Source organism: Petaurus breviceps, unplaced genomic scaffold, assembly GCF_028583685.1.
Source record: "Petaurus breviceps papuanus isolate PSGF00001 unplaced genomic scaffold, PetGlider_PUasm1.0 174, whole genome shotgun sequence".
NCBI classification, from domain to species: domain Eukaryota; kingdom Metazoa; phylum Chordata; class Mammalia; order Diprotodontia; family Petauridae; genus Petaurus; species Petaurus breviceps.
Window position 1 is genome coordinate 44,977,357 of NW_027185761.1, and position 18,546 is coordinate 44,995,902.

General features: G+C 40.8%; 1 protein-coding gene across 1 annotated transcript in view; it reads left to right on the forward strand.

The window, feature by feature from the left end:
- The window catches only part of TAFA4 (TAFA chemokine like family member 4), a 145,136-nt gene that overhangs the window by 119,636 nt on the left and 6,954 nt on the right, over positions 1–18,546 (forward strand). The window lies entirely within an intron of this gene.

Consider the following 18,546-nt stretch of genomic DNA (forward strand, 5'->3'; position numbering starts at 1 on the left):
GCCAGTCCACCTCCCACCACCCCCATCTCAGGCTCAGTTTTGAGGTGAGACTATGGAGAATCGTCTGGCAAGAACTGGTAAAGAAACAGGGCGCTCGGCATTGGGAGCTTCAGCTCACTTCTTGTCAGGGTTATAAAGGAGCGGAACTTGCTAGTGAGGCTGTGTGATCTCAAGGACAAAAGTGTCTGCCCCATTCCAAAACCATCGAGTGGATTTTAACATGCCGAGTTCTTCTCTGCTCAGTGTCACTGGCCACTCTCTAAGGGGTGTGCAGGGCTTCCTGAATCCAGGTCCAGCTCTCCATTTAATGCAATAGTATTTATATAGTGCTTAATAAACACAGTCTCATTTTATCTTGGCAAAAACCATGGGAGGTAAGTGCTTCAAGCGCTGTTATCCACACTTTATGGATGTGGCGGCAAGGTGGCATAGTGGAACAGAGTGCTGGGCCTGGAGTCAGGAAAACTTGAGTTCAAATCTGGCCCCAGATCCTTACATGCTGTGTGACCCTGGGCAAGTCACTTATCCCTGTTTGCCTCAGTTTCCTCATCTGTAAAATGAACTGGAGAAAGAAACGTCAAACTTTTCCAGTATCTTTGTCAAGAAAACCCTAAATGGGGTCACGAAGAGTTTTACATGATTGAAACAACTATGAAACAATAACAGCCAAATAGATGAGAAGACTAAAGCTCTAAGAGCCTTGCCCTTGAGGAGTGTGTTATCATCTTCATATACTTATCACAGAGGTAGTTACTTGGGTAGAACACTGATCATGGAATCAGGAAGACCTGAGTTCAAATCCTGTCTCAGACACTTACTGTGTGACCCTGGACAAGTCGCTTAATCTCTCTTTGCTTCAGCTTCCTCATTTGGAAAATGGGGATGATAATAGACCTGCCTTACAGGGCTGTTGTGAAGATCAAATGAGACTATTTTTGTAAAGTGCTTAGCACAGTCCTGCACATTTTTTGTTGTTCAATTGCTTTTTACTCTTTGTGACCCCATTTGGGGTATTCCTGGGAGAGATACTGGAGTAATTTGCCATTTCCTTCTCTAGCTCATTGTACAGATGAGGAAACTGAGGCAAACTGGGTTAAGTTACTTGCCCAGGGTCACACAGCTAAGAAGTGTTGGAGGCCAGATGAGTCTTCCTGACTCGAGGCCCTGTACCTTACCTTCTGTGCCATCTAGCTTCCCTTCCTTGGCACATAGTATATACATAACAAATGCTTGTTCCTCTCATTTTAGAAATGAAGAAATTGGGGGCGAAGTGGCTTCCTCTGAGACCCACAGCTAGTAAACAGCAGAGCTGATTGTTGAACCGAGGTTTCCTGATGTGAAGTTCAGGGCTATCTCCACTCTAAGAGGTGCACATGTTTTAGAAGTAAACACTCTAAAGTTAATCATAGGCTAACTTTGGCATATCTACAATCAGGAAGATATGGATTCAAGTCCTGCCTCTGACGCCTATTTGCTGTGTGACCCTGGGGAAGCTGATCTCACTCCCTGAGTCTCCATTTCTTTGTAAAATGGTCAGAGCAGAACCCACCTCCACAGGTTATAGTGAGATTCAGAGCAGATGTTGAACCTGAAACACTTCGCCAACTTTCAAACACTAGATAGATACTGGTGACCGCTAGCTAGCCTTCCTTCATTCTCTTCCCAGAATGCTACTGCTCCTGGCTTACGATGCCACTGGCCTGCTGGCCTGGGCAGCTTCCTTCAGGGATTTTAGCTCTCTCTGCTCAGTCATTTATCCTGGAATAATTCTGCAGGGCCGTGCCATTACCGGATGTGCAGGAGATTTAGTCTTCACTAGATAGAGACATCCTTATCTTATTTGTCAATAAGAATGGGAAAGATCTAAAGTAAAGAGGATTCATTTGGAATTTACATTTAAATTAAAACAAGAGCCCCTAAAAACGGTGCAGAGGAGAAGTAATTAATATCCACACGAAAATCTGTGTCCTTATATATTTTGGTTAATCTGCAAGGAAGGTTCTTATCTAATGTTTTCCTTGCTTTTCACACAAAATCATGACTTCTTTAGAGTTAAACAGCAGGAATCCCAGCTGCGGGCTTTGTTTTTTCTTTCCGTTGTGGGTTATGATAACCTTGTGGAAGAGCCACAGGTCCCTGACATATAGCCTTTATGGACGCCCAGCTACTCCCCTGGGGAACTTTCTGGGGGAAAGGATCATTTCCTTTGGGCTCTCAGGACCTGTGTTAATTTGAGAAGATTTTGATTTGGGAGAATATTTGTAATTCAGAAACACACATCAAAAATAACCCCAGCCTCTGAAAGTCATGATGTCCCTCCCTGCCTTACCCCCACCCCCATCACAGACCTTAAATGTTTAATGATTTCAGCTCTCATTCTTTTTGACCATTTTTCCAAATGTGGTTCCTTTGATTACTCTCTTTTTGTGGATTTTCTTTCCATTCCTGGCTTCAGAAGTACTAACTCTCCTGCTCTGAGGGAGACAAACGGCATGTGGTACAATGGAGAAAGAGCTGCATCAGAGGCAGGGGCTTGGGTGAAGAATGTAAGCTCCTGCAAATAGAGGGAGAATTAAAAAAAAACAACTGTCCTCAGTGCCTACTACAATGCTTGGAACACTGTCGGTGCTTAATAAATGCTTGTCAGTTGATTAATTCCAGTTCTATCAGTTACACTCTGTGTAAACTTGAATAAGTCACAGTCTCTCTAGACCTCAGTTTCCCCATATGTAAAATGAGAGGCTGGAGTAAAGAATGTCTGAGGTCCTTTCCAACTTGAAATCTACAATCTTATGGTTTGTCTGCACTTCTGACTGTTCCATTTTTGACTTCATATAATGATCCTGAACCTTGAAAGGGAATATTTCTCAGGCTCTATCCTCAGTACTTCCTTTTCTTCCCCTCTTCTCTTCTCTCCCTCCATCCTCCCCCACCCCGGCAGTCTCATCTACCTCCAAAGCTTAATTCTCAATTCTCCACAGTTGGGCCTTGAATGTGATTCTTCAGGCCTGGCTTTTCTCTCGAACTCCAGATCTGTATCCTTAATTATCTACGGACATCTCTACCTGGCACCTAATACCATCCTGTTTGAAGCAAATCAATTCTAGGATCATATGTAGATCTCCAGAGCTGGAAGGAAACTTCGATTTCATGTAGTTTCACTCCCACCCCCATTTTAGAGATGAGAAAACTGAGGCCCAGAAGAGTTCAGTCACTTATTCAGATTCACAGGGGAAGTAAATGGTAGAGAGGACCTTTCTTGGTGAACCTGTGCCTTCTTTTAACTTCACTATTTCTGCTGGTGGCATAAACAAGTGTCCAGCTGCCTGTGCTTTAGGCCGATGCTTTCTCTGACACTTACCTTGCTTCTTACACCCAGGCAGCTAACAAATCCCATCGATTCTGTCTGGCTCCACGATAAGACTCACATCTGTCTTTTCCTCTTTCAGCTCCCACTGCCCTACCATGGGCCCTCATTCCTATAGGTCTTCTGACTTCCACTGTATTTCAACTCCAAACTGCTCATGTGGCTGCTAGACCACTCTTCCTTCCAGAAGATCTGTTCATATTATTGTCGTTCAGCTGTTTTTCGGTAGTGTCTGATTCTTTGTGATCCCTTTTGGGAATTTCTTGGCAAAGATATTAGAGTGATTTGCTGTTTCCTTCTCCAGATCTTTTTATAGATGAGGAAACCGAGGCAAGCTGGGTGAAGTGACTTACCCAGAGTCACACAGCTAGTAAATATCTGAGGCCAGATTGGAACTCAGGAAGATGACATTTCTTGACTCCAAAGCTAGAGTGCTCACCACTGTGCAACTTTGCTGCCCATTTTGTTCCTTTGGTCAAAAATCCTTAGTGGATCCCTATAGTCTACTGAGTCAAATATGAACTTAATGGTTGGGCATTTGGGACCCTTCGAGAATTTGGCATTCTGTGTTTTCACCCTACTCTTGAACTCTGCCATCTAGCTAAACTGGATACCACCCCTTATGTGCGCCCGTGACAACTCAAAATCAACATGTCCACAACTATGTTCACTATTTTTTCTCCCTAGAGCTGCTTCTCCTCCTAATCTCACTATTTCTTTCAGCATATCAGCCTTCACCCTGCTCCCCATGTGTACAAACCTGGCATTTTTCTTTGACCTTCCTTCTTCATCACATCCCATAGCCAATCAGTCGATTCACTGAGGCAATATCTGTCACCTTCATCTACTTCTTTCTAATCTTGCAACCAGCTTGGACTCCTGCCATAGTTACTTTCCTTTCCCTCCCATCTCTGCAAATTCTGTTAAAATCCATACAGCACGTCACTGTCAGAATAATTTTTCTTACATACAAACCTGGTGACATCCCCTCCTCTATGCTCAAAAACCTTCACTTGCTCCCGATTACCTCTTTTTTTGGATTTGATTGCATTTGCAATCAAGACTTTCCTCTGTCAGGTGACACCCAATATTTCCAAAGTACTCCCCTCCATATATTCCATGCTTCAGCAAAACTGGGCTGTTCTCTATCTCCAAAGCACCATCACAGATTTTCTACCTTTCCTCACCTCATTCCCTGTGTCTGTAACACCCTCTTTTTCCACTGGATTCCCCCCTGAACTTTAAAGACCAACTCTAGTGTCCCATTTCCATAAAGTCTTCCATGATTTGTCCAGTCAGGATCATCTACTCCTTGGCCCTCACCTAGTCATTTATTTTGGGATTCTCTAGTTCACAAATCATGTAAGGGTGTGAATTATTGGTTTCTGTGTATGTGCTGTATCCCTTACTAGGCTGTAAGTAAGTTCCATGAGTGCAGGAGCTCCCATCTCATGGGCTCAGAGGCTATAGCTTATCTAAATTTCATAACTCCCTCAGAGACTAATACAGTTCTCCACACAGAGTAGGGAATGAATAAACATCTGTTGAGTTTGATTGACTGTCAAAGAATATGACATTGATACTCTTCTTTGTGATGGGAAATGCATTGGAGACATTTATTAAAATATGAGTCTACATAGATGTCACTGAACGGCCCCCTTGATAAAATGAGGTAACTACTGGATGCAAAAGAAGCTTAATTCATTTTCTCAAAGTGAGAGCTTAATGAAATATGTCGTCTTTTGTTATGAGTACTTCAGTTGTTTTTAAGAAGAGATTAATAAGGCAGTTCATGGATGTAAGAACTGAAGGGTTTTTTTTTTTTAAAGCACTTCTTTCTAATGGTAACTGGTTTTTATATTCTGGGGATTTTTTGGATTCATCTCAGTTAAGAATGTAGTTTACCATTTGTAGCAAGGACAGTTTGTTGTGATCTTGTCAAATTTACAGAGAAACTAGGGTTTGGTCGGTATCTCTTTAAACATTAGTAATTGTTCAAATTGATAGTCTTTTATCAATCCAGTTAGGTGACACAATGGATAGAACACTGGTCATGGAGTCAGGAGGGCCTGAGTTCAAATCTTGCCTCAGACATTTAGGAGCTGTGTGACTCTGTCACTTAACTCTGTTTGAATCAGTTTCCTCCTCTGTAAAATGAGCTGGAGAAGGAAAGGACACTCATTATCTTTACCAAGGGCACCCCCAGTGGGGTCTTGAAGAGTTGCACATGACTGAAACAAGTGGACACTTGGTAATCCTCCTCCTTGACGTCAGCATTTGACACCGATAACTACTCTTTCGCTCTGGATAATTTCTGCTTTTTGGGTTTTTGTGACATTGCTGTTTCCTGGTTCTCCTCCTGCCTGTCTGCCCACTCTTTGGCATTCTTCGCTAATGGATCATGAGCATCATACCCCTTTGGGTGTCACACCAAAGTTCTTTCCTAGGCCCTCATTCCTCTCTACACTGTCTTTCTTGATGATCTTATCTGCTCACATGGATTTAATGATCATTGCTTAGTTGATGCCTCCCAGATCTATACTACCAGGCTTGGGCTCTCTCCTGAGTTCCAGTCTCCTGTCACTAAGGCCTATTGGTTAATCTGTGGGTGTCTCAAGCTCAAAATTGAGACAGAGTTCATTATCTTTCCTTCACAGATGAACCACATTCCTAGACTTTGATATTTATGCCAAGAGCACTGCCATCCTTCTAGTCACCAAGTTCACATCTGAAAGTCCTTCCAGAAGCATGTTATCTAGAAGAGAATACAACATTCCATATATGCTTTGACCAGGGCAAAGTGCATCCTTCATAGTGTTGGACACTGTTATCTCTCAGGGAGGCCTAAGAATGAATTAGTTTTTTTTTAATTTGCCACATTAAAGTGTCCAGAAGATGATGGGTCTACAGCTGTGAGGGATGTTGTAAGTTATCTAGCCACAGATGGAGATGGCTCTTGCCCAACATCACTTTTTGTTGTTGTTTTTGTTCAGTTCTTTTCAGTCATGTCTCAATCTCCTGTGATAGTAATGGCAATTAAAGATTCCCCTGTATTGGCTTGGTTTTCAAACTGATTGTGTTAAAACCCAGAGCTTGTTAATCCCACCTGTGGGATGGACTTGTTGATGTGAAAAGAGAGTCCTGAACTGAGAGGAGCTGGTGACGTAGATTTGGAGAGACAAGAGAGAGGCAGAAGAACTTTTTTTGGAAGCAGCACCTCGTGGAGAGAGAGAGACTAAGAGAATTGCTGGTGGCCGCTTTGAATTGCCCTGGACTTTTGAGAACTGCCCCCTGAGCTGCCAAGGACTGAGGAGACATGGCTGTTTTGCTGGTACTTTGTCTGTCTGTTTTGATGTTGTTTTGCCAGATTTGTCCACTGGTGAAAGACAGTCCTTTTGTTGAAGAAGTCCTGGAACCTGGCTTTTGGTTAAGAAGCCCCGAGACTGTCCTGCAGACAGAGAGTGAATACTGTCCACTGGTGAAGGACAGTGCTGTTGTTGCAGGGGTCTGGAGACTGTCCTGCAGACAGAGTGAATACTGTCCACTGGTGAAGGACAGTGCTGTTGTTGCAGGGGTCTGGGAACCTTTCTGTTGGTTCAGAAGCCCTGAAGAAGGATTTTCTTGTTGTATGTTTACAGAAATCCTAGGAGAGGGTTTTGCTAATGTTTTCAGGGGTTCTAGGACTGTTCTACAGACAGAGGATGAATTAATGAAGGGACTGGCAATGTATCTTGTGGCCTTGCTAAGCCTTGTCTCCCCAGGAACTAAGATTGCTGAGAACTTGCCTCCTGTCAAGATGAAGAAAAGACCTCCATTTGGGTATTAAGTGCTGTGCTTAAACTTGATGTAACTCTGGGGTAGATTCAATTGTGATCCAGGGGTGGGGAACTTTTGACCTTTTTGTGTTCTGTGGTTGAACAAATGAATGTAGTTTACTTATGTTTGGAAACTAATCTCCATTTGAGAAGAGGGGCTTTTGTGGTGGACTAAATGAAGGTACAGCCTAGGGGTGGAGAAGTATTTAGAACAGGGACTTTGTAATTGATTGAATGATTGGAAGGTCCTGGGGTGGGGTAGTCCTTGGAGATTATTTAATCACATTTAGTAAATGCTGTATTTGGAATGATGTCATGTTTTGATCTTCTCTGTTCTTGGTTTGTCACTGAATAAAATGGAGAGCACCTATGCTGGTATTCTGAACCTTGGGAAGTTGCCTTTGCTTGGCATTATATTACATCTCCATACACTCATCTGGGGTTTTATTGGCAAAGATATTGTAGTAGTTTGACATTTCCTTTTCCAGCTCATTGTACAGATGGGGAAATTGAGGCAAACAGGGTTAAGTGACATGCATAGGGTCACACAGCTATAGCCTGAGGCCAGATTTGAACTTAGGTCTTTTTGAGTCTAGGTCTTGGCACTCTATTCACTCCATCACCTAGCTGCCCAACATCACTGAGATTGTACAAAGCAGAGACAGGATGTGATCTCAGGTAATTTGACTTAAGATTCATAACAATTTCCACTGTACTATAATGCTTCTGTTTTCTCATTTTGAGACCTCCTACTTCCAAATTCTTTATTAGATAAACTGAAGTCTAGACATGTTTCTCCCATCTTATACTTGTGAAATTGATTTTTTTGGATTTAAACATATGACTTTACATTGAATCTCCCCCTCTCAATTCAACTTCATTTTATTATATTTAACTCATTGTTTTAGCCTGAGCTGTTTTTTGATTCTCACTCTGCATTGTCTCTGTTTTTGCATCATTTGAGTAGGACTGGAGGGCCCTATTTTCTGTTTCTTTTTAACCATTTGGGAAAATTACTATTCTTACCTTTCTTTTTAGACTTTCTCCTTTTAATTCTACTAACATCTCTGTGAGGTTCCAGCTTCTCATTTTGTGGGAAAGGGAGACATACTGAATGACTTGTTCAAGGTCTTACAGCTGTGAAATGTCAGAAGAGGAATTTGAACACAGATCTCCCATAATCCCAGGCTCACACTATATCCATTACACCACGATGCTTCCTTTTCTTTTCTTTTTCTTTTTTTTTTAAAGCAATTGGGGTTAAGTAACTTGCTCAAGGTTACATGGCCAGGTGTTTCTGGGTGGGTGCTAAGTATCTGAGCCCAGATTTGATCCCCAGGTCATCTCGACACTGGAGCTGGTGCTCTTACTCGCTGTGCTACCTGGCCGCCCCCCTTTTCTTATGATAACATGTAATGTAAAGCAGCTAGGTGGTGCCATAGTGTGTAGAGTCTAGGCCTGGAGTCAGGATGACTCATGTTTCTGTGTTCAAATCTGACATTAAACATTCACTAGCTGTGTGACTGTGGGCAAGTCACTTCACCCTGTTTGCCTCAGTTTCCTTATCTGTAAAATCATCTGGAGAAAGAAGTGACAAAGCACTCCAGTATCTTTGCTAAGAAAGCCCCAAATGGAATCAAGAAGAGTTGGATATGACTGGAACACAACTGAAAAAGATGTAATGTAACTTGCAGAACTTTCCCCTACTCTCCTCTCTAGCTCAGTAAGTGAAACTTGGAATAATTGGGGTCCAGGCAAAAATAATAAAACAGAAAATACATGAACATATGGGAAGGTATTCCTGTAACGATTTCTATTTCCATGGGAAATATATGCCTTTTAGATATCACTTAATCTCCTTGTCTGTATTTTCAGTGTAAAAAGGTAATTTTTAGTTAAGCCCTAACTCTATGTAAATATAATTAAGCTAAATCAACATTTGAGAAACTAAATCTCCAGATGTGAGCTTGTTCTTACGTAGGCTAATTTAAAAGTATAACAGCCCAAGTACCCCAAGAAATATATCTTTTTTTCCTTAATGGGTTATATATTTAGAACAGGGGATATAGGAGACTCTGCACAACAATGAGGACCAGACCAATGCCTATTAACATTTTACCTGGAAAATAATGCCCAAAGATGCCACACCAAGGACCAGGCTCTCCACAAGTCATGGAGAATTCATGGGCTTTTTGGAATCTGAGGCTTGTAAACGAGGAAGTTCATTACAATATGGCAGCACGGGTTACCAATGAAGGCATACTCCCTCCGTGCCCCGAATTTTTATGTCAAGCAGCTGTAGTGACTTTGTAAAATTAAGAACTCCTTTATGGTTAACAAAGGCATTTTTAGAATAGAAACTAATAGATGTTCTCATTTGAAGCACTGTGCAGTATTACAGAAAAGGAAAGAAAAATGCATCTCCTACACATTAATTTTCCTGTAGAGAAGAGTGTGTTAAGGAGCCATGTGTTCTCCATGGCCATTAGAATAGATTTCTGCTTCTGGTTCTTTGTCTCAGCTCATAGCCCTGCCCTGACTCCTGTAGCTTAAACTTCTGAACTATTAAATTACCTTCTTTACTAAAAAGGTCAAATATCCAATTTCTGCTCCAGTAGGAAATTCTAGATCCAGTTCTTCATTGATAAGAAGCATTTATTTTTCTTTCCATACTGGTGATCCTTCTTAGGTCTATATCTCTCCATGGCAGTTAGGTGGTGCAGTGAAGAGCCATGGGCTTGGAATCAGAAGGACTCATCTTCATGAGTTCAAATCTAGCCTTGCATACTAACTAAGCTGTGTGACCTTGGGCAAGTCACTTTAACCCTATTTGCCTTGGTTTCTCTTCTCTAAAATGAGTTGGAGAAGGAAATGGCAAATCACTCCAGTATCTCTGCCAAGAAAACCCCAAATAGGGTCATGAAGAGTTGGAGATGACTGAAATGATTCAACAATTCTCTTTGGCAATGTTGCTAGTGAAATTTTTCATAGTTATTCCATTAATTCAGGTGACTTTTACTTTATGTTATAATCTGTTTTGTTTGTTCCTCAGGGCATAAAATTGAAGAGAGACAAATTTAGGCTTTGATGCAAGGATCACTGCCTTGTCATGGTGGTGTAATGCCAAGCACAAGCAACTTCCAGGTTCAGATTATGATCATAGCAAACTCCATTTATTCAGTGACAGATTAAGGCAAAACATTAACAGAAAATAGAAATGTAGCATTCACTATGTGTAAATCAATAATCCTCAATCCTCAATTCAATCACAAAGTACTAAGGTCCAAGTACTTCACCTCTGGTCAGTATATTCATTTAGTCAATCACAGAGTCTTCTCTCTATTCAACCAGAGATTAGTTTCCAATCATAAACAAAGTATGTTCATTTGGTCAGTCACAAAGCACAAAAATCAAAGTACTCCACCCCTGGATCACAACTGAATTACAGTTATCATCAGTTACCACCAAGCACATTCTCAAAGGGGCAGTGGAGAATACAAAGACCATCTACCCCTAAGCCACAACAAGGTTACAATATCATCACAACATTCAATACCCAAGGAGAGGTCTTTTCTTCATCTTGACCCAAGGCAAGTTCTCAACAGTTTCTGTTCCTGGGAAGACAAGGCTTAACAAAGATACAACATAGATACACATTGCCAGTGTCCTCATCAGCTCACTCTCCGCCTGCACAACAGTCTTAGGACCTCTGAAAACATCAGCAAGACCCTCCTCCAGATTTTTGTAAACATACAACAAGAAAATCCTCCTCCAGGGCTTCTGAACCAACAGCAAGTTTCCAGGGACTCTGCAACAACAGCACTGTCCTTCACTAGCAGATGGATTTGGCAAAGTAACATCAAAACAGACAGAAAAAGTACTAGCACCACAGTCATGCCTTCTCAGTTCTCGGCAGCTCCAGGTGGCAGTTGTTAAAAGTCCTGGGCAGCTCCAACTGGCCCTCCACAATCCAGGTGGCTTTGGGTGGCAGTTCTCTCTCGCTCTCCCAGAAACTCTGGCCCCTGACAATTCTCTCTCTCTCTGCCTCCATGATGCTGCTCCCAAAAGTTCTTCTGGTCTCCCTCTGCTTGGGCCTCTCTATCCATGGCATGAGCTTCTCTTCAGCCCCCTCTCTTCACATCAACAAGTCCACCCCACAAGTGGGATTCACAAGCTCTGGGTTTTAACACAACCAGAAAACCAAGCCAATACAAGGAGATCTTTAAATTCCATTACCATTACAGGTGGAGAGGCTTTGTGTAGCTTTATTAGATCATGAGCTATACTATATATGAGAGTTCTGATGAAAGGTGATCCATTGGAGAAGGAAATGACAAACAACTCTGGCATCTTTGCCAAGAAAACCCCATGGACAGTACTAAAATAATAAAAGTGATGACATTGGAAGATAAACCCATTAGGTCAGAAGGTGTCTAACATGCTACTGGGGAAGAGTGGAAGACAATGGGAAACTCAGCTGCAGATACATCTGGTGACAAAAGGAACGTCCAATGCTGTAAAGATCAATATTGCAAAGGCACCTGAACAATCTATGAACCAAGATATGCTGGATGTGGTCAAACAGGAGATGGAAAGATTAAACATTGACATCTTATGTGTCAATGTACTGAAGTGGATGGGAATGGGTGAATTGAATTCAGATGATAGCTACATATACTACTGTGGCAAGGATATTGTAGAAGAATTGGAATAGCCCTCATAGTCAATAAAAAGATTAGAAAAGCAGAACTGATATAATCTCAAAAACTGCAGAACGATAACTGTTGGAATGCAATGGAATCCATTCAACATAACAATAATGTAAGTCTGCATTCTACCCACTGATGCCAAAGAGACCAAAGTTTATCAGTTCTATTTAGACCTACATCTTCTGAAATAACACCCCAAAAAAGAGTGATGTCACATTCATCATAGGGAACTGGAATGCTAAAGTAGGAAATCAAAATATAATTGGAATAACAGGCAAGTTTGGCCTTGGAGTAGAGAATGAAACAGCACAGAAACTAATAGAGTTTTGTTAAGATATCCTGCTGGTCATAACAAACACTCTTTTTCAATAACCCAAAAGGTGACCATACACATAGACATCACAGATGGTCAATATAGAAATCAGATTGATTATGTACTTTGCCATTAAAACTCTATACAGTCAGCAAAAGCAAGACATGGAGCTGCCTGTGGTGAAGATCAGGAGCTTCTTATTGTGAAATAAAGAAAGTAGGGAAAGCCATCAAACCATATAGGTATGGCCTAAATAGCATTCCTTATGAATATGAAGTGGAGGTGATGAATAGATTTGAAGGATTAGTTCTGGTAGATAGAGTGTCTGAAGAGCTATGGACAGAGGTTTGCAACATCGTTTAGGAGGCAGTAACAACAACAACATTCTGAAGGAAAAGAACAAAAAAATAAAAATGCTGTCTGATGAGACTTTAAAAACAGCTGAGGAAAGAAGAAAAATGAGAGGTAAAGGAGAAAAGGAAAGATATATCCAACTATAAGCAGATTTCCAGAGAATAGTAAGGGAAGGTAAGAAGGTTTTCTTAAATGAGCAATGCAAAGAAATAGAGGAAAACAATAGAATGGGAAAAAAAGAGATCAGTTCAAGACAATTAGAGCTATCAAGGGAAAGTTTTATAAAAAAATGGGCATGATAAAAGACAAAAATGGTAGAGATTTAGCAGAAGCAGAAGAGATTAGAAAGAGGTAGCAAAAATCCACAAAAAACTATATAAGAAATATCATAACATCATCAGTAACCACAGTATTGTGGACAATGAAGTCAAGTGGGACTTAGGAAACATTGCTAACAATAAAGCTAGTAGAAGTAATGGAATTCCAGCTGAGCTATTTAAAACCCTAAATGATAATGCTGTTAAAGTACTGCACTCTCTATGCCAACAAATTTGGAAAAAGAACAGTGGCCACTGTATCAGAAAAGATCAGTTTATGTCCCAGTCCTAAAGAAAGGCAATGCCAAGGGATGTTCAAATTACTAAATAATTGCACTCATTTCACATGCCAGTAAAGTTATGCTTAAGATTCTGCAAACTAGGCTTCATTCAGCAATATGTGAAGAATTAAAGAAAGATTATTTACTAAAGAAAAATTAATTACTAGAAGAACAAGACTGATTTTCAAAGAGGCAGAGGAACTAGAGACCAAATTGCCAACATTTGCTGGATTATGGAGAAATCAAGACAGTTAAAAAAAATCTACTTCTGCTTCATTGACTACATTAAAGCCTTTGACTGTGTGGATCACAACAAAATGAGGCAAGTTTTCAAAGAGATGGTAGCATTAGATCATTTTAATTGCCTCTTGAGAAACCTGTAAGTGGGCCAAGAAGCAACAGAAAAGAATATGGAATGGTTGGGTTAAGATTGGAAAAGGAGTTGGGGGTGGCTAGGTTGCACAGTGAGTAGAGCACCAGCCCTGGAGTCAGGAGGACCTGTGTTCAAATCTGGCCTCAGACAATTAATACTTACTAGCCATGTGACCTTGGGTAAGTCACTTAACCCCAATTCCAATCACCCTGCCTTCCCCTCTCCAAAAAAAAGCAAAAAAAAAATCGGAAAAGGCGTATTACAAAGCTGTATATTGTCACCTTGTTTATTTAACTTCTATGCAGAGTATGTCATGTGAAATGCCAGGCTGGATGAATCAAAAGCTGGAAATAAATTTCTTGGGAGAAATCTCAACAATCTCAGATATGCAGATGATATTGATGGCAGAAAGCGAAGAGGAATTTAGAAGCCTTTTCATGAAGGTGAAAAGCAAGAGTATAAAAGCTGGCTTGAAGCTTAACACAAGAAATACCACAACACAGCATAAGATCTTGGTAACCGGTCCCATCCCTTCCTGGCAAATATAGGGAGGAGAAATGGAAGCAGTGTCAGATTTTATCTTTTTGACTCAAAGATCATTCCAGACAGTGGCTGCAGCCATGAAATTAAGACACTTGCTCCTTCAAAGGAAATCTATGGCAAACTTGGACAGCAGACTAAACAGCAGAGACATCACCTTGGCCGGTCTATATAATCAAAGATATGGTCTTTCCAATATAAGGCTGTGAGAGTTGGATTATAAGAAAACCTGAGCACTGCATAATCAACACTTTCAAATTGTGGTGCTAGAAAAGACTTGAGAGTCTCTTGGACAGCAAGATCAAATCAGTCAATACTTAAAGACCTTAATTTAGGCTATTCATTGGAAGGTCAAATACTGAAGCTGGAGCTTAAATACTTAAATAAAAAACTCATTGGAAAAGACCCTGATGTTGGGAAGGATTGAAAGCAAAAGGAGAAGGGGATAGCAAAGGATGAGATAAATAGTATCATGGAAACAAAAATATATGAATTTGGACAGACTTTGAGACATAATAGAGGATAGAAGGGCCTGGTGTACTATGGTCCATGAGGTCCTCAAGAGTGGAACACAACTGGACAACAACATGGAAAATTTACTAATGATAAGAGATATGTTAAAGTGGAATGGGTTGCTCAGGTGAAAGTGGGCTGTGTTCTGTTAGCACTTTCCCCCTATTAGCTTGTGAGCTCTTGGAGGGTAGGAACTTTTTCTTTTCTTTGCATCTCTAGCACTCAACATTGAATGTTTATTGATTGGTTGATTGATTTACTCTTCCTCACTGGAAGTCTTCAGGCAAAGACTGGTTAACTACTTGTTGGATTCTTGTTTAGCAATGTGACCAGGTGACCTCTAATCACCAGCTCATATGATCACAGATTTAGAGTTGTAAAGAACATAGAGGACATTTAGTCTAATCCTCTCATTTTACAGATGAGGAAACTGAGGCCCAAGGAGTGTACTCAATGTTCACATGGAGATGGAATTTGATTGTAGATCCTCTGACTCCAAATTTGGCATACATTCCATTCTTTCACATTTCCTCTCAGGTGCCTTCCAACTCTGAAAGTCAGTGTTCCTGAAAAGAAATGGAAATCCAACCTGGGAAAATGAAAATGTCATTTTCTATTTTGACTTTAGGTTTTTTAAATTTCTTTTTTTTTGTTTTCACATTGCCTGTTCAGCCTCCCAACCATATCCCCTCTCTTCCCCCTTCCCTGAGAAACATTATTTATAACAATGAATAACAGTGAATGAACAGGAGGAGGGTCATTTGTTTCTAGTTCCTTCTTTGGGGGAGGCTGAGGCTGGTGGATTGCCAGAGCTTGGGAGTTCAGAGACAGCTGAGTGTCTGCACTAGTTCCAACACCAATATGGTGAGCTCCTGAGGGTGGAGGTAAGGTGATACTAGATTGCCAAAGGAGGGGAAGTTGGAAGCAGAACAGGTCCAAGTTTTTACCATGCTGACCAGCAGTTCAGGCTGCCTATGAGTGGTCACAATACTGTGTGAAATAGGGAGATCTAGTCTCCACCAAACACATAAAGAAGAAAAAGACAAAGAAAAGAATTTTTTTTTGTGAAACCAAAAGACTTCATTACTTTAAGGAACTGATTTCTTTTATGTGGTTACTTCTCTCTACTGAGATCCATCCAGGAGTGTGATGGTAAAAGCTTAACAAACAATTGTCTGAAAAAAAAAAAGATTGTACCCACAATTAAGTTTAATCTGCATTATTAATACTTTCTTAAGTCTAGATTACCAATAGAACAATAAATCATTTCCTGATTTGTTCCTTTTGCCAATTTCCAAAATAAAAGTGTCCACATTGGAATTTAACAACCAGCTCTCATGGTCTGGTTCAAGCATATGTCGATGTGTGTGTGTTCCAGCCTATTTCTGCCCCCTCACCAACTTTCATCTCTGAGAGTTCCTATAGTTGAAATTCATTCCCTTATATGTGACCCTCTGAATTTATTCTTCTAAGAACTTTATCCATGACAATATGCCTCTATAGTTAGGAAGAAGAGCTACCCACCAAGTCACAAATAGTGACACTTTAATACTGCATCATGGAATAGGAGTCAGGGGTTCTCAGTTCAAAATCTTGGCTGGGCTACTTCCTACCTTTGTAACCTTGGGCAAGTCACCTCATTGGGCCTTAGTTTCCTACGTTGTAAAATGAGGAGATTGAACTAAATGGCCTGTAACTTTCCTCTCAACTCTAGATCTAGGCTCCTGTGATCTTTTACTAACTTTCCCTTTCATTAGAAATTGCCATCCAACTTAAACATGAGAAAAACCAACCATCAGTATTTGTAAGAGAATGGAATTTTTAAACATACTCAGGCTACTTTTTATGTGCAAACAAGTTTGACTGAATCCTTCTAAACCAACAATTGAATTGTACCAAGCTCCTTTTGATTTTTTTCCCCTGAGGGTGGGGAAAAAATCAGAGAGTATAATCAACATGATTGAATTTTTCCTTTGTCATTGAAGCAGTTGGTACAGAGTAGGCCTTAGAATCAAGATGACTGAGTTCAAATTCTGCCTTGGCTATTTAGCTGTATAACCCTGGGCAAGTCATTTCATCAGTCTATGCCTCAGTTTCTCCATCTGTAGAATGGGGATAATAATGACACTTGACAGGGTTGTTGTGAGGTTCATATGAGTTAATATACATAGCCCATTTGTGAACCATCAAGCATTACATAAATATTGGCTTTTATTATTATTTAAATTATTATTCATAGACCACAAATTTAGAGCAGAAAGGACTTTTAGATAGCCTATTCCAATCTCTTCATTTTGCATATGAAAGATTTGGGGAGACTCACAGAGTTTCAGTGACTTGCCCAAAGTTAGACAGCTACTAAGTGATAAAGTCGAGATTTGAACCCTTGTCATTCTTCAAATGCCTCTTTCCATGATGCTTTCCTGTTTGGACAGCATCCCATAAATAGTCTCACTTGTCCAAGCCTTGGCTATCTGGGTGATAAATCTTGCTGTATTTCCTGCTTTGTAGGTTGAAAATACAAATCATTTCATTAGCAGGTCTCCTGGCTGCCAGCTGGGTAGTTGGTGAGGCAAGTCTAAGGGAGTATTCTGCAGGTGAGCTAATTAGCACAAGGCAGCTGGAAAGCCAGCCAGTGCCAGGCTTCCCCCTCTCCATTTGTTTGGAGTGTTTCTGTGCAATAATTGACTTCAAGTGGCACCTCAGTGATCAGAATTAGGGCAGAGTGGCCAGATGGGCTCTGTTTTATTCAGATGACTGAACAGCAAGTGAAACGTGAAGATAGGATGGCATTTTTTTAATGTGTTTTTGTCTTTGCACTTCAGAAACGAGTTTGCTGCTGGGCCCAGGTGCTCTGTGGAGTTGTACTCAGCTCGCTCTGGAATGTTAATTTCGATTGTTTTTATTCAAGCAGACGAATCTTCCCTTTCTCCATGACTAACTTCAGTGGTTATGGATAGCAAAGTAACGAGAGGATTGATGCTGACTCCATTCAGTCCAAAATCTCACCCATCATGGCTTGGCATCACTTTTATTTTCACTATTGAACAGTGGAAAGAACATTCAGGACTGAGTCGGAATACTGGGTTTAAGCCCCAGCTCTGTGCTGCTTGTTAATTGTTTCCTCTTCCTGAGCCTCACTAAAATGGGAATGACATCACAGAATCTCAGAGATGGAAAGGACCTCAGTGGCTATCTACTCCAACCTACTCCTGGTCAAGGAATGCAGCTATCCATATCTCTCTACCACCCTGGTCTTCTCTTGGCTCAATACCTCCAGTTCCTTCAACCAATTTTCATTTTTTTTCTAACTTACCAACATCCTTCCTAAAAATTTGGTGCCCAGAAGGGACCACAATCCTGCAGATGACTGGGGCAGGGAGCAAAAGCACTATTCCCTCCCTGGGCCTGACCACTACTTTTTTGAACATAGCCCACTGAAGATAGAACAAGGGTCATCATGGGTGCTCTGTCTTCAGTCATGTCTCATTATGGGCCAGCAGTCCGCTATGGCTCCCTAAAATAGAAATTGCCCTTAAATTTAATGCTTTTAGAGTATTATTTAGGTGACAGAAGTCAACATTTCTAAATAAATGCAGGGATAATAGAAGTTAATGAAGACTTTTAACCTTTTTCCTGAGATTAATCAATCTGGGCCTGCTGGAAATGGGAATGGATAAAAACCTGGTTGCCCTAATTTTAACCCACACATCCCTCTGTTGATTGAGCTTGCAGGTAGATGCAACCAGCAACTCCTCTTTCATTTGTCAAACTGAGTTTTTTAACTCACCTGTAAGATTCTGTACTTAACCTAGTGAGCTTGATTGCATTCAGTTTGGCCCAATGTTCTACCCTATCAAGATCATTTTAAATCTTAACTTTGACATTCTCCCCCTTCCTTCCTTCCCTCCTCCCTCCCTTCCTCCCTCCCTTCCTTCCTTCCTTCCTTCCTTCCTTCCTTCCT